This window comes from Nipponia nippon, unplaced genomic scaffold (genome assembly GCF_047370975.1).
Source record: "Nipponia nippon isolate SJK-2023a ecotype South Korea unplaced genomic scaffold, ASM4737097v1 scaffold_3, whole genome shotgun sequence".
NCBI classification, from domain to species: domain Eukaryota; kingdom Metazoa; phylum Chordata; class Aves; order Pelecaniformes; family Threskiornithidae; genus Nipponia; species Nipponia nippon.
This window is the reverse complement of record NW_028262347.1, coordinates 99052999-99066795: the sequence shown is the minus strand read 5'-3', so window position 1 is coordinate 99066795 and position 13797 is coordinate 99052999. Positions and strand designations below refer to the sequence as shown.

Sequence of the window (13797 nt, the reverse complement as noted above, 5' to 3'; positions counted from 1 at the left end):
CTTTCCTTTAGCTTTGTACTGTCTGACTCTGTTGCAACAGTACAGTAGTAAATCAGCTCAGAAGGCTGATACAGCTTGTGTCTTTGAAAAAGCTTACTGTGTTGTCATGTGCAAAACAGGAAACGTGTAATGGTATGAACCCCAGAGGAGCTGGTCCAGGGCAAGCTCTCCTGACCTTGCGGAAAACACATCCATCTGAACCTCACAGTGAAATGGAAACATACAAGTTAACCACAGAAGTTAAGAAATATCCTCGTCTGCATTGTATTGCTTTAACGTGGCAAGTTTTTTTACATGAGAAGCTGAGCAACGAATAACGCAGCCTGCAAGTTGATGCAACCATGCAATTCTTTTCATGTTGTTGTTCTTCTTCTTAGAAGCAATATCATACCCCAGGTTTTTTTCATTTTGCAAGCAAAGTGGTATTTTGCAGTGAATGACATACTTTCAGATTTACACACTATTAGATATTGTTGCTGTCCCCAAAGAGTAAGAAAAATGTAAATACCAAAGAGGGAGAGACATGATTCAAATTAACCTGAGCAGGCAAAAGCTACATCAATAGTTACAACTGAGTAGAGATTAGACTGAGAATAGATAATTTGCTCAGAAATGATGTCTTCTGGACCAGACCAGTTCTCCACTCTATGTAATTTTGCACCTGTCAGAATGAACACAAGGCATTCTTAAAACCAAGTGACATTTCACTCTTGTCCTGCACAGGTATAACAATAGGATCCAAATCCTGTTCCTAGCAATATCTCAGGCCACGTTCCTTAAAATACAAGGCCAAGGTTTTATTTCATATTAAACTAGAATTAGGGGAGGAATACGCTATTTGAAACCCAAAAAAGCTGCATTCTAGTTTTCATATAAGCTAATAGTTATAATTAATTCTTTTCAAAAGGCTTGGGAATAGATTTAAAGTTAGGAACCACATAAACTTTGGAAGTTTTATATATTCCAACTATAAAGCCTACTACATAGAGATGTGCTAATATTTACGGACAGACTAGTATTATTATCTTCCTTTAAAATTTGGTTGTTTCAGTAGTGTGTGTCTTCACCTACTGATTGAAACAATATTACTTTAGCAGTCTTTCTGTTAAATACAATGCTGAAGTTATTCACTGCAACATAAACATTTAGCTCTGCAGTTTAGTCTGTAAACACTTAAAAGGTTGGAATGTTTATCTAAAATGGCCAGACGTCCAAAACTTGCAAAGCTGATGTTTGTAGTGTTAACAAGGAGTAGGAAATGAAGAGTTTTACTCATTTGAAACCAAAGAAGAAAAAAAAAAATCTCATATTTGGCTCCCATCAACAATTGGGTTCAGTTTTGTTTCAGTTCTGAGTTTCCTTGGCACTGGTTTGCCCATCATGACCTGATTTCAGAAGAGAGTGGGTTGGGATTAGGACTGCTGCTGGAATCTCAGTGTAAACCCAGGTCCTAGTAAAAGGAGAGGAGGGGACTGATGCAGGTAATGCTGCTTTTCTATTTTTAGTTTTAGTTTTTTAAAAGGCTCACTGTGATATGTCAAGCTGAAAAAAAAACCCAGAGGTTTAGGAGTTGCTTCATGAGCACTTAAGTCTTAACTGCCATTAAAATGGCAATTTCTGTGAGAAGGGAGGAGCTACTGTCACACAGATGTGACCATAACCTCATATTTTTGTCCTTTTGACACTGCTAGTAAGTCACCATACCTCTAGGCAAGTAAACATGATTGCTCCTCAGTTCTCGGTTTGGTTACTTAATATTTTCACATAACTCTGCCATCCCTGGCAATATATTGTGGTTGTGAAGAGTTTACTTTGGTGTAGTAAGAAATTTTATTTCTGCTTATTTTTTGTCTTCCTTCAATGCACTAAGATGCTAAGTCCAAGCTAATCTGGAACACGATTCATATCATCATTGGATCAGTTGTTGAAATCCTCCCATCAAGTCAGAAGGGAACTGGCCACTTCACATAGAGGGTAAGCAGCAGAAACAGGAACGATCGAAACAATGGCTCCAAAATACTAAATGAACATTTTCATAGTTCAAAAGAAAGTTGGGTTCATATTGTGACAAAAGAGCAAGTGAAGTTGGGAAGGTCTTACTGTATACAAGTTAGTTCAGTTGTGATTAAAATTGCACAATATTTTAATGAAATTACAATGTAGAAGAAAGATGCTTGTGGGTTTGGGTTTGTTTGGGGTTTTTTTGGTGTTTTTTGGTTTTTTTTGGGGGGGGGCGTTGTTTGGTTTTGGTTTTTTTGTATTTTTTTTTTCTCAAACCGCAGCAGGGGTTAACTGAATAGCTGCTGTTTGGCAAGCTCTGACTACAATATCAGGAAAAAACTTAAATGTGTTTTACAGTTAAACATTGATTTGCCAACAGAGGGGAACTATACAGTTATCTGATCTAATTCTTCTCAATGTGTTAAAAAGTAATTACTCTCATAGATGTTTCATAGCTGTGCCCGTAGATATAATTGCTGTAATGACACAAATGGCCACTTGAATTCTCCAGTGCTCTTCTAGTGATTGGATGGCTGATATTACCCCATGTTTTGATCTGCTAAATACCCTGAGGTGACTTTATTTTGCAAGCCTTTTTCATTCTTGCTATTAGTGCAATGATAGTTGCACAGTAGGGACACAGTCATTATTTGAAACCTCTGTGAATATTCACTTCGATAAAGTTTTGGTAGACAGTAAAAGGACTCCCTCTATTGGCAAATATATGTGTAACTATAAGATAAAATCAGAATTATTGTGTGCATATATCTTCCTGGGATACTTGAATTTTGTGAAATCTCAGCAATTCGATTAACACAGTTGAAATTAAACAAACAAAACCAACTAGCCACAATCTGCAACTGAACTGTAAACTTCGACGCCTCCGTTATTCTGGTCTATTTACATCTGAGCATCACATACAATATTTTCTCTTAACATATTTTTCATTCCCTGCTGTAGGATTAAATTAAAATTGAAGGAATCAGGAATGTCAGCGGCTCATATTTGTGGGTGTTAAATATTTCTGGAGGTGAAATAGCACAACTATTTAAAGAAAAGACAAAACGCCTTTCCCTGTTTCCAGGAAAGGGCTGAAACTCGCCATGTAATGTATTTTAATAGACTGAAGGTCTGATTCTTACGTATTAGCATTGAGCTGTCATTCCTTTGTGCTTTGAGCCACCTCAGATAATAGGTTTTGCTGATGGCAGCTGCTTTGTAAAAATCAACAAAGTTTGGGTTTTTTTTTTTTTTTCATCTTGCTCCTAAATATGAAAGTGCAAGTCTAGTTCAGGATATAATGAGGCTCCCTCCCTTACAACTTCAATCAAAGGAGGTTTGCAGGGCTTAAAGTAAGGGTGAGGGCTGCAAAACAAAACAAACAAACAAAAAAAGCATTTGAGGACAACTGTAACCAGCTAGGACTGGCTGAGTTGGAGAGAAAAGGGAAAAGAGAACAATTCCTTGGCAAGGGTGAATTACCATCACACCTGAGCCTGTGTTTTGCACATATTTCCCTGGTTCCATGCGCAGAGCTGCGGTGAAAGGACAGTGTTGGGATCCTGGGTGAAGCTGCAGAATGGACCCGTGCGATGCGGCATGGCCGTCCAGTGCTGTACGGCTGTGCTGCTTGCCCGCCACCAGGAGACTCTCGCTCCCTGCAATTTAAAGGCAAGGAAACAAGTATGTACTGATTAAAAATATCAGCTAAGTAGGTGATGTTTGTTGGAAAAACTCTCTAACTTTAGATCTGAATTTACCTTCTTCCCTTTATATAAATACTGCCTCATTACTGTCAATATCAAGAACATAAAACTGATTTTATTCAGTTTCAGTTAAATTTTGTGTCATCCAGCTCTCTCAGGATCTGGTCCCTAGTCTGCGGTTAGGGTGCTTACCTAGGAGGCTGGGACACCTATGCAAGGCAGTCTTTCAGGGCTTGGTTTTCTTAATGGTTGCAGAATATTTTGAGCAATCTTGGGTAAAAGATCATCTATGCTAAAGATGGCTTGAATGACATGGTTTTCCCTGAATGTGGGAAAGGCTCCTGAGTGAGTCAGGGCTGAGTCATGGGAAGATTATGCTACTTCTACATATGAGACCTTGTTTATTATATTCCAAGAGTTATGCCCCAGAGAAGTGTTTTGCTGCAGCAGGATGCTGCTGCAGGTGGAGGTGCTGACCCATATCGTTACTGAGGTGAAGGAGCCCCTCAGAGCTTGCTGTGCACAGATGACCCCTGCAGGCATTAGATTCAATGATCAGAAGGTCTGACAAGTTACACTTTTAACTACAGTTTGAACTGTGTTTTGGTAGTCTGGGGAAATTTTTTTATTAAGCTTTTCAATTTTGACTAATAATTACAAAGAAGAATTGTATATGTAGAATATTTATCTTTATGTAGTCCTCTTGGTTTTTATCCTCCCACTGAGGATAGAGGAGTGATATTTTTCTCCAATTTTAGGGAAGGAAATCTGAAGCACGGACAGGCTAAAGTCACATACTAAGCCTATAGTGAGCCAAAATTACCCAGGTCTTGATGTTCACTGAGTAGTCATATTTTCATCTCCATTATTGTTTTAACATACTTAATATATGAATAAGCTATAGGCACTCCTTTCCCCACAAAATTACCACACAAATAAGAAAGAGGGCCATATAGTAGATAAGGGAATAGAAGGATAGTTCAAGATGGTGTATCCTAAAATAGGATTTAAAGGTGAGAAGAGAAGAGCAGAAGATGTGGGAGAAGGTTCAGGTCTAATGAATAGCACAGTAAAGGTGAAAAGCTGTGGATGCATGGCTTGACAGGAGGAGCTGTAAGGTGTCAAAGCCAGAATCAAGGCTAAACAGAGCTTTGTGAGTGAGTGACTCTAAATCCTGTCTTCTTTTTCTATTAGCAGTGCAAAGTGATGAGAAAGTAAGGAGGAGGTAATCATAGAAACATTGCTGTAAGACAAGAGTATGGAATAGTTACATAGGAGGCAAGGGGATATAAGAATTGAGATATTTGTTTTCCAAAGTTGTTTCCTAAACTGTACGGTGTGACGGGTGCACCCACTCTGAGTTACCAGTACTTTGGTTCAGGCATCACAGACAAACAGGCCTGACTGAAGCCAGCCCTGCTGTGCAAACCTTGAAATTGTGCTAAGTCGTATCTTTTCAGGAACCTAAGGAATTTAGGTCATGTCTTATCAGGAGCTAACAGTACCAGCCCAAGCTGGGACCAAAGGAAACTAAAACTGCTACGGCTGCACACCTGCATGTACACCAAAGGGGGAGTTTGACTATGAATCAGTCACTTTACGCTACAAATATCTGTAGCCCCCAGAGCCCATTGAGCTCTCCTGCACGGCAGCGGGCCGCATGGCGGTGATCTCCCCTTGAGCAGGGACGCCTCTCAAGGTTACTCCTTGAGGTCGAGAGATCCTTCACCCGGCATCTGGTATCTACAGTGAGGTAAGCGACATTTTATATTAGATCTAAAATATACCGTATACAAGCTAGCTTAATTATTAGAAGTGTAGTAAGTAGTAGAGTGTTTGACCGCCATTTAATTATTGTGTAATAATTGTTTAATCATCATTCAATCATCATTTAATCATAATTTAATAAAACCTATTGGTTAACTCCACAACGATGACTTCTCTTAATAATTCGCCTGCGACATATGGAAATCAGGGTCAGTTAAGAGGACGAAATGTCACATGCATGAGTTCACAAAACATTGGCACTTTTCCTTTTGTTAATAATTTGTTAGTATTTGTGGGATAATAACCTTTTTCTTCTAAACCTCTAGAAATATGGAGTGTAGTGTCTGTAAACACAAGGATTGTCAAGTCTGATATCATAGGTGTAGGTACTTGTAATAGCTCACGCTTTCTCAGTTCACATACAAGTTACAGTGAAAGTCTTTAATATTTTAATCTGCATTTGCAGTGTGGAAAATACCGAAGAAACTGGTAGTGCTTGAGTAATAGCAAAAGAAGTGCAATACCTTGCCATTGAAAATAACTGAAAGACCAGTAGTAAACAACATGAATCTAATACAGCTTATAGGGAACCATAGTTGTTATAATCACTGGAGTTACCCGCTGCCAGCTTAGTACAACCCCCCTGCCTTGTGCTGACTACAGTGGAGTACAAGAAGTGCTAGAAAAACTGTCTTCACTCGTATTCAGTTTACATTTTCTCAGAAATTCTGCTGCAAGCCAAATATACTTGAATTGAAAACACAAAGGTAATGTTTTGAAACGTGCTGTTGAAATACAGTATACAGTTGGGTAAGTCTCTTCAGCTTCCTGTGAATTCATCAGAGAACCTTGTTTTTCTTCTGCCCAAGAGAAGGAAATCCTCTGCTCAACTATTGACCTGACTGGAAAACTCTGTGATACTACTGAGTGTTGGATTGCCTGAGTTGCTTCACTCTCCATTTTCTGGAGACGGGAAAAAAAAAAAAGGTAGGTATTTGTGTTTATGTCATATTAAGTTCCACCCAGAAACTTTGTGGGGCTGGGAAGTCATTTACAATGATGAAGCAAAGCATTCAAAATGGTATTGCAAACTGCCACAGTTGACACATAGGGACAAATGGCTGATCTAGAACCCATTCAGATGGGTTTCCCAGTCACCCCAATTGAAATGCATTCAGAAGTACTTAAAAATACTAGCAAATATTTATCTGTTTTCCCATATTGGGAGCTTAAACTCTGCAGGTGTAGGTGGGGTGTGCGTGCCAGGGCCAGATCAGTCTGTTTCTGTGAGCTCCTTTTCCTATTATCTAACTCTATTACTCGGAATTAGATGTTAACTGGACTTCAGAATTCAATTTTGCACAACCCAAAGCAGAAGATCTAAACAAACTGTAGAAAATCTGACCTGCAAAGGGCTGAATTAGTGACTTCTATGAGTGTGCGTTGCGAGGTGTCAGCCCACCAAAGTAAGCCAGGTTATGTCCACCAAGCAATAAAATACAGACCTATCCAATTGTAACACTTCAAGAATTTAATGACAAATTTGTGTTAATATGAAAAGGAAACTAAAGCATTTTCATCTGTTACTACTTGATGGAACTGTTTATTTCAAGACTATATTCTGCTGCTTGTGAAGGGTAATGGTTTCCATACAAATGCACGCTCAACACTCCATAACTTGTATAGCCTGGAGCATAGAATTAGCTCTTAATTTGAATGAATTTAGTAACAGTGGAAGGTGTTCAGATAGACACCCCCACAGATCAAAGCTCACAGTATGATTGTCTTGGGAAAAATGCAAAACAGGCGCAAGAAAACTGTTTCAGCAAAAATCCTGTGTACTAAAGACCTACACAGGTCTACGGTAGATGCCCTTTGATAACACAGTCTGTACAGTCCCTCACAACTTCTGGTTCAGTTTATGAAATGGCTGTATTGTTGCATTCCTCAGCCTATGTCAAGTCAAGCCATAAGCTGTATCACCTATACTCCAGACCAGGGATAATACAGAGTCATTAAACCTTGCTGTCTCCCATTGCAACACAAATGTGCTGGTAAAATGAGGCTGGACTGCAGAAATCAGTTCAGCTAAGCTTGCCTCCAAGCAACGGATTTTAAGCAGTAAAATCTTCTTAGGAGTGTAACACAGATTGAGGGTAACGCTACCTCTTAAATGTCATCAAGCCTGATATGCTAGGGGGTACAAAGAACCTGTAGAGAAACAAGCAGGGGAGAGGAATACAAGTACATGATATTTTCTTGCAGGAATCTGGTTTAACTGAAGGCCCAGTTATGAAGAAGGAAAACAGGTGCATGGAAGAGTTGCAAACTGCATGATTTGGAAACCACATGCAAAAAAAAAGTAAGTATAAAACCTAAGGAATGCTCAGGAGAAGTAACAAAACTAAGGAAGGAAAATGAATGCCTTTTGTTGGCTGAAACAGAGTGAAAGTATTTGGAAGACTGTCTTTCCAAAATCTCCATCAACTAGCAGAGCTGTAAAGAAGTGAACTGTAACCCAGAATGACTGGTGAGAGAACTCCCTTCCTCACAAGGGAGAGTTGGCAAATGATGCATATCAGTGCCTCAGGGCTCAGAATCAACGTAGGCTGTATCTATGTGTATTTTCAGAGGGTCTGAACCTGACCAAGTTCATGCATGAAGGCTGTGGGGTAACCTGGACCACTCAGGTTCTAGGCTAGCACTCCCAAAAACACATCACAGGCTGGCTGGTACTCTAGGTTCCCAGGCTGCCTGAAAGACAGTGTTATAATACTTGCAGGTATCTTTTTTGTAGTTTCTTCTTGCTTTTAGTGTGTAAACTCTCAGGTATTTTATCTTTGAGTTTTCACCAATGGAATATTTTAGTGATGGAAATTAAATGCTGAGAAATGGATATGGAAAAAGGAAGAAGACAACATCTGTGAAATCAGGGGTGCGGATGTTGTATTGAATTAACATACTAGTTTCCATCACTCGGTTCTGGTTTGTGCGCTGTTATGGCACAAATCCACTTGGAAAAGTACGAGGTTCGAACTGAAGTTTGGAAGAGGCCCTAGGAAAAGTGCTTGCAGGAAATGCTGCTGTGATTTTGTGGGTTCTCCCACCAAGACTTCTCCGTTTGAATTGGTACTGAGTCAATACCGGCATAATGTCAGAAAGCAGTACGACCATGCTTGAGATGATATGCAAACTCTCACCTACCCTGACATCAAGGATTCTAGGCCTCATTTGCTGCTGTCTTATCCTGGCTGTGGCATCACTGTCCATACGCACTTGGTTTGAAATCCTAATACAGAATGACAGCTGTTAATATGAGTAAAAGTAAACCTTGGTTCAAAATGCATACATAACACATGAGGTTTGGGGGGTCTATCCTGGCTAAATATCAGTTTAGATATTAAAACCTTAAAGACTAAAAAAAAAAAAAAAAGAGAGAGAGATTAAAACTTGCTGGTAGGCTTCCTGTAATTTTAACTGGAGAAAATATCCTTGTTTTCTTCTCTGTATCCGCTGCACAGCATGGCTTCTGTGGTTACCTTAGGAACTGCGTGCTGCAGTGGTTCCAATTCCAGGCTGGGTTTAGGTTTCCTAAACTGAGCTGATTGACAACCAGTCTTAAAAGGTATGTATGTAATATAACATACATATAATAAATATGTGTAATATAGTATGCTATACTGCATGTTTCTGCGTACTTTTCCTCTTGTAAACTCTTAAGGAAAATGGCTGCAGTTACATTCTGCTCTAGAGAAGTAGTCAGTCAAATTGTGACGTAATTTTTACTTTACCAGTAAACGGTTTTAACATGCTTTTGAGATGAAATGTGTTACAAAGATACAGAGGAGAGTCCTAGTTGGAAATCTTAAGGCTCTTAGATTTACCCTCCTGGTAGGAATCCATGCTACAGCTAAGCTGATCAACAAGGATCAAAGAAAGACTGGCTGGAAGTGAAGGGTGGAAAGCAGAGAGCGTCCTTGCCCCTTTTTGGCAGCAACTGTACTGTGAACATCTCTGTGGGAGTACCAGATGTAATCCTGCTGAAGGTGAGCAGAAGCAGGCTTTATATGGAGTTCCTGTTAACATCTCTTTTTATTTTAATAAACTCTAAGGGAAGGAATAATTTAATGTGCAAGTTACATCTAGCTCTGTAACTTAGGAATTCATATATCCTCCTTTTGAAAATGCTTTCCATATTTTATGTAACTGTATATTTTTATACGTTTGGGGTGACAAAAATCAGATTATACTTTGTCATTTGTTTGAACCAACCACCTATGAGGTATTAAATAGAATTAAAGGGAAGAAATAGTGGGTCGAGGAATTACATAAATACATTGCTGGAGCTAGATCTTCATCCTTGCGTAAAATACAAGAGAATGACTTGTTAGTATCTAAAGCCCCGAATGTTCACTTGTGTGACTTATGACTATATAACTGTACATATCCACAGAAAAAGGAACATAGTAACATACCAAAAGAGGTGATCTCTGGTTTTGTGGTTTTTTTTTTTTTTTTTAGTCATGAACCAGTTCTTTGTGAGGGACCTATCAAAAGTATGACCAATACTTACTACTGCACATAGGCATCCTGTTTGATATTTCAGAAACTGTTATATCTGTGCCATGTAATTCCTTCATGCATGTGTCTAAAATATGACCCACATGAAACCAGTATTCATGTACTTGTTCTTGTGAGTCTCACAAGATTTTTGCCCAGGAATGTTGTGAAATTCAGTGGGTTTAATGATTTTTGTCAGGTTGAACACAGCAGGGGACAAGGTTCACTGCTCTACTCTAAAGAAAAAAGGAAGGGCCTTGCTGTCATCTGCTTTCTTCTTCCAAGAACAGAGACATGTGTCTTCCTCCGAGAGTGGAGACGCAGGTGTCCCTCTCTCCAAGAGCATCAGGAATCCCTTTCCCCTGTGGAGGTGTGAGAAAAGCAGAGCAGGTAAGAACCCCAACAGCCAGAGAACGTGGCGTTGAACGAATAGTGAGGCCTTAGTCACAACATTCCTATTGCTAACAAAATTTCCCCCAGTACTTATTTTTTGCCTCAGAGACAGTTTGGGAATTCAGACTCCATCAAGATGGATGGAGCATTCTTCTCCAGCATTCTCCTGGAGAAGCTGGCTGCTCATGGCTTGGATAAGCGCACTCTGCATTGGGTTAAAAACTGGCTGGACGGCCGAGCCCAGAGAGTGGTGGTGAATGGAGTCAAATCCAGTTGGCGGCCGGTCACAAGTGGTGGTCCCCAGAGCTCGGTGTTGAGGCCGGTCCTATTCAATATCTTCATTGATGATCTGGATGAGGGGATCGAGTGCACCCTCAGTAAATTTGCAAGTGACACCAAGTTGGGTGGAAGTGTCGATGTGCTGGAGGGTAGGAAGGCCCTGCAGAGGGACCTGGACAGGCTGGATTGTTGGGCCGAGGCCAACTGCATGAGGTTCAACAAGGCCAAGTGCCGGTCCTGCACTTGGGTCACAACAACCCCATGCAACGCTACAGGCTTGGAGAGGAGTGGCTGGAGAGCTGCCTGGCTGAAAAGGACCTGGGGGTGTTGGCTGACAGCCATCTGAACATGACCTGGCAGTGGGCCCAGGTGGCCAAGAGGGCCAATGGCATCCTGGCTTGTATCAGGAATAGTGTGGCCAGCAGGACCAGGGAGGTGATGGTGCCCCTCTACTCGGCACTGGTGAGGCCGCACCTCAAGTACTGTGTTCAGTTTTGGGCCCCTCACTACAAGGAGGACATCGAGGTGCTGGAGCGTGTCCAAAGAAGGGCAACAAAGCTGGTGAAGGGTCTAGAGCACAAGTCTTATGAGGAGAGGCTGAGGGAGCTGGGGTGGTTTAGTTTGGAGAAGAGGAGGCTGAGGGGAGACCTTATTGCTCTCTACAACTACCTGAAAGGAGGTTGTAGTGAGGTGGGGGTTGGTCTCTTCTGCCAAGTAACAAGCGATAGGACAAGAGGAAACGGCCTCAAGCTGCGCCAGGGGAGGTTTAGGTTGGATATTAGGAAAAACTTCTTCACCAAAAGGGTAGTCAGGTATTGGAACAGGCTGCCCAGGGAAGTGGTTGAGTCTCCATCCCTGGAGGTATTTAAAGAACGGATAGATGTGGTGCTCGAGGACATGGTTTAGTGGTGGACTTGATAGTGATAGGTTAACAGTTGGACTCGATGATCTTAAGGGTCTTTTCCAACCTTAACAATTCTATGATTCTAAGATGCCTATGGAAGGTAAAGCTATTGTTTTGAGCTGCCTACATTTCCAAGCAGGCTATACTATATTGCTCACACTTGAATCACTTTTCACAGGCTTTCATTTGTCTCTTTTCATAATGAGGGGCTTCATTTGTCTCAGGCTTTAATCCATCAGCTTCACATGGCTCTCCTAATAGTTCCCCTTATTCCACTGAAAATTAAAGAAACTCACCCTAATCACTTACAAAGTGTTTCCAATATACTAAAAAGTTCTAATCTGTCACTTAATTATAAGCATCTGTTTTTACAGAAAATTTTCCCTTAATGGTGGTGTTATGCAACTTAATGAATTTTTACTGACAAAACATGTTGCTAAAGCTACTGCACTATGATATCTTTTTCCTTTGCTGACAAGGACATTTGGTGCCCATAACAGCTTTTGCAGGAAGAGGGATTTGCTCCAACCAAAGCTCCCAAAGAGCGTGGGCTCGGAGGTTATCATTCCTGTGGAAAAATTTCCAGAAATGAAATATGTTAAGCAAATGCCTCGCTGCCTGACTGTCTGAAAATAGCAGCTAGTGAGGTTTCCATACAATGGTTTCCTTGTCAGAAAAATATTCCATATGCTGCCATAGCTCGCCCAGTTTTCTGTTTATGAATGCAGTGTCAAAGGTGTGGGACCTCTGTGAATCCCTCTATTTATCCAGCCTCAGTGGCTAGAAGTGAGCCAAACCTGGACCTTAGTTAAATCCATGGAACATTGCAGTTGACTTCAAAGCGAGCACAGCTGGGTCTGGAATAAATACCGGGCTGGTTGCAGCAGTACAAGCTTCCTCCTACATCCCTTCCAGCCTAAGCATGATACTCAAAGAGCTTTTCTACATGAGAAAATAACAGTACTTAAGTTGCAGAAATATGTTATTTTCCAAATCCTGCTGGAAGAACTAACCCTTTGTAGAGATCACTGTGTCCCTATCGGATGGGAGTAGCAGCTCCTCTGAATGGCTCCTAACCCGTTTCAGTCAAAATTACTCTGGTTAACAAAACTGTCCTGTTAAAGCTAATGTGGCCCCTTTTGGCTGGCACAAGTCGGGTGAGTTAACTCCCAAGAGGAGCTCTACCAGCATACTGGCAGGGCAATGATCCCTGGCCGCCTTTGCATACTAGCTACTCTGTGGGCACATCTTAATTTTTCCATCTGCCTGCATAGGGAAGGTCAGACTACACTGCATCAAACCCCATCTGGATGTTTAGCTTTGCCTATTAATCAGAAATGTCTTTATCAGTGAGGCTTAAGATCAGCTGGGAATAAACTTGTAATTTATGCTAAACCACAATAAGCCATTCTTAAATTGAAATACACGTGTTCACCTGCTTTGGACTACTCAAAGTTTAGCTTTCTCCCATGGGTGCAGCCTTGGCCTCTGTGGTGCCAGTGAAAATTTTGACAAGGGGAAAAAAAAAAAAGGGGGCTTTATTTTCTTTAGTTCTATCACAGCTGTTGTATTTCAATAACTGGGCGTGATGGTATGTTGAAGCTCTATGGAGGAGAAAGAAAACAGCCCCTGCACTGAAAGCAATTGGTGGGTGAACAGGACATATGCTTTTAAGAAACATGAACGCATCCATTGAAATTAGTTTAGTTCTAAATCAAATTGCCTGTTACAAAGCATACATATGAGGGAAGCAAGCATTGGAAAGGAGGTGCTGAGACCCTGTTCACAAAAATCCCAGCTGCAAAGAAGAGTTTATTCGCTGCCCAAGTTGTATAATGCTGTGATTCAGTCAGCAATGTTATTTTGATGAGTGTCTTGGCAAAAGAAATTTAACTGGAAAACGCTAAGCCTTTTTATTTTTCATTTTTTTTTTTTGTCTCTTTAAATGCTTCCATGTGAGCAACTTCACTCATCTTTAAAGAATGCATGTAGGAAAAAAGATGTTTATTGAAGTGTTCAGCTAGTGCTGCTTGTACTAGAAAAGGTCAACATGAAAAATCTCCTTCCTCTAAAATTTTTGTAGAATTTTACTCAAGGAAATGTGTATTATATGCAACAAAACAGGGGTTTCTGCCCCACCTTCCCTGGAAAACATGCTTTCCGAATGTTTTATGAATTCCTGGTGAA

At 40.6% G+C, this 13797-nt stretch overlaps 1 long non-coding RNA gene across 1 annotated transcript; it reads left to right on the top strand.

Moving 5' to 3' along the window:
• The first annotated feature begins 8995 nt into the window (after positions 1-8995).
• Positions 8996-10404, top strand: LOC148054796 (uncharacterized). The gene is made up of 3 exons (XR_015706252.1): positions 8996-9099; positions 9370-9520; positions 10234-10404. It is a non-coding gene; the product is annotated as an uncharacterized LOC148054796 (long non-coding RNA).
• The last annotated feature ends 3393 nt before the right edge of the window (positions 10405-13797 follow it).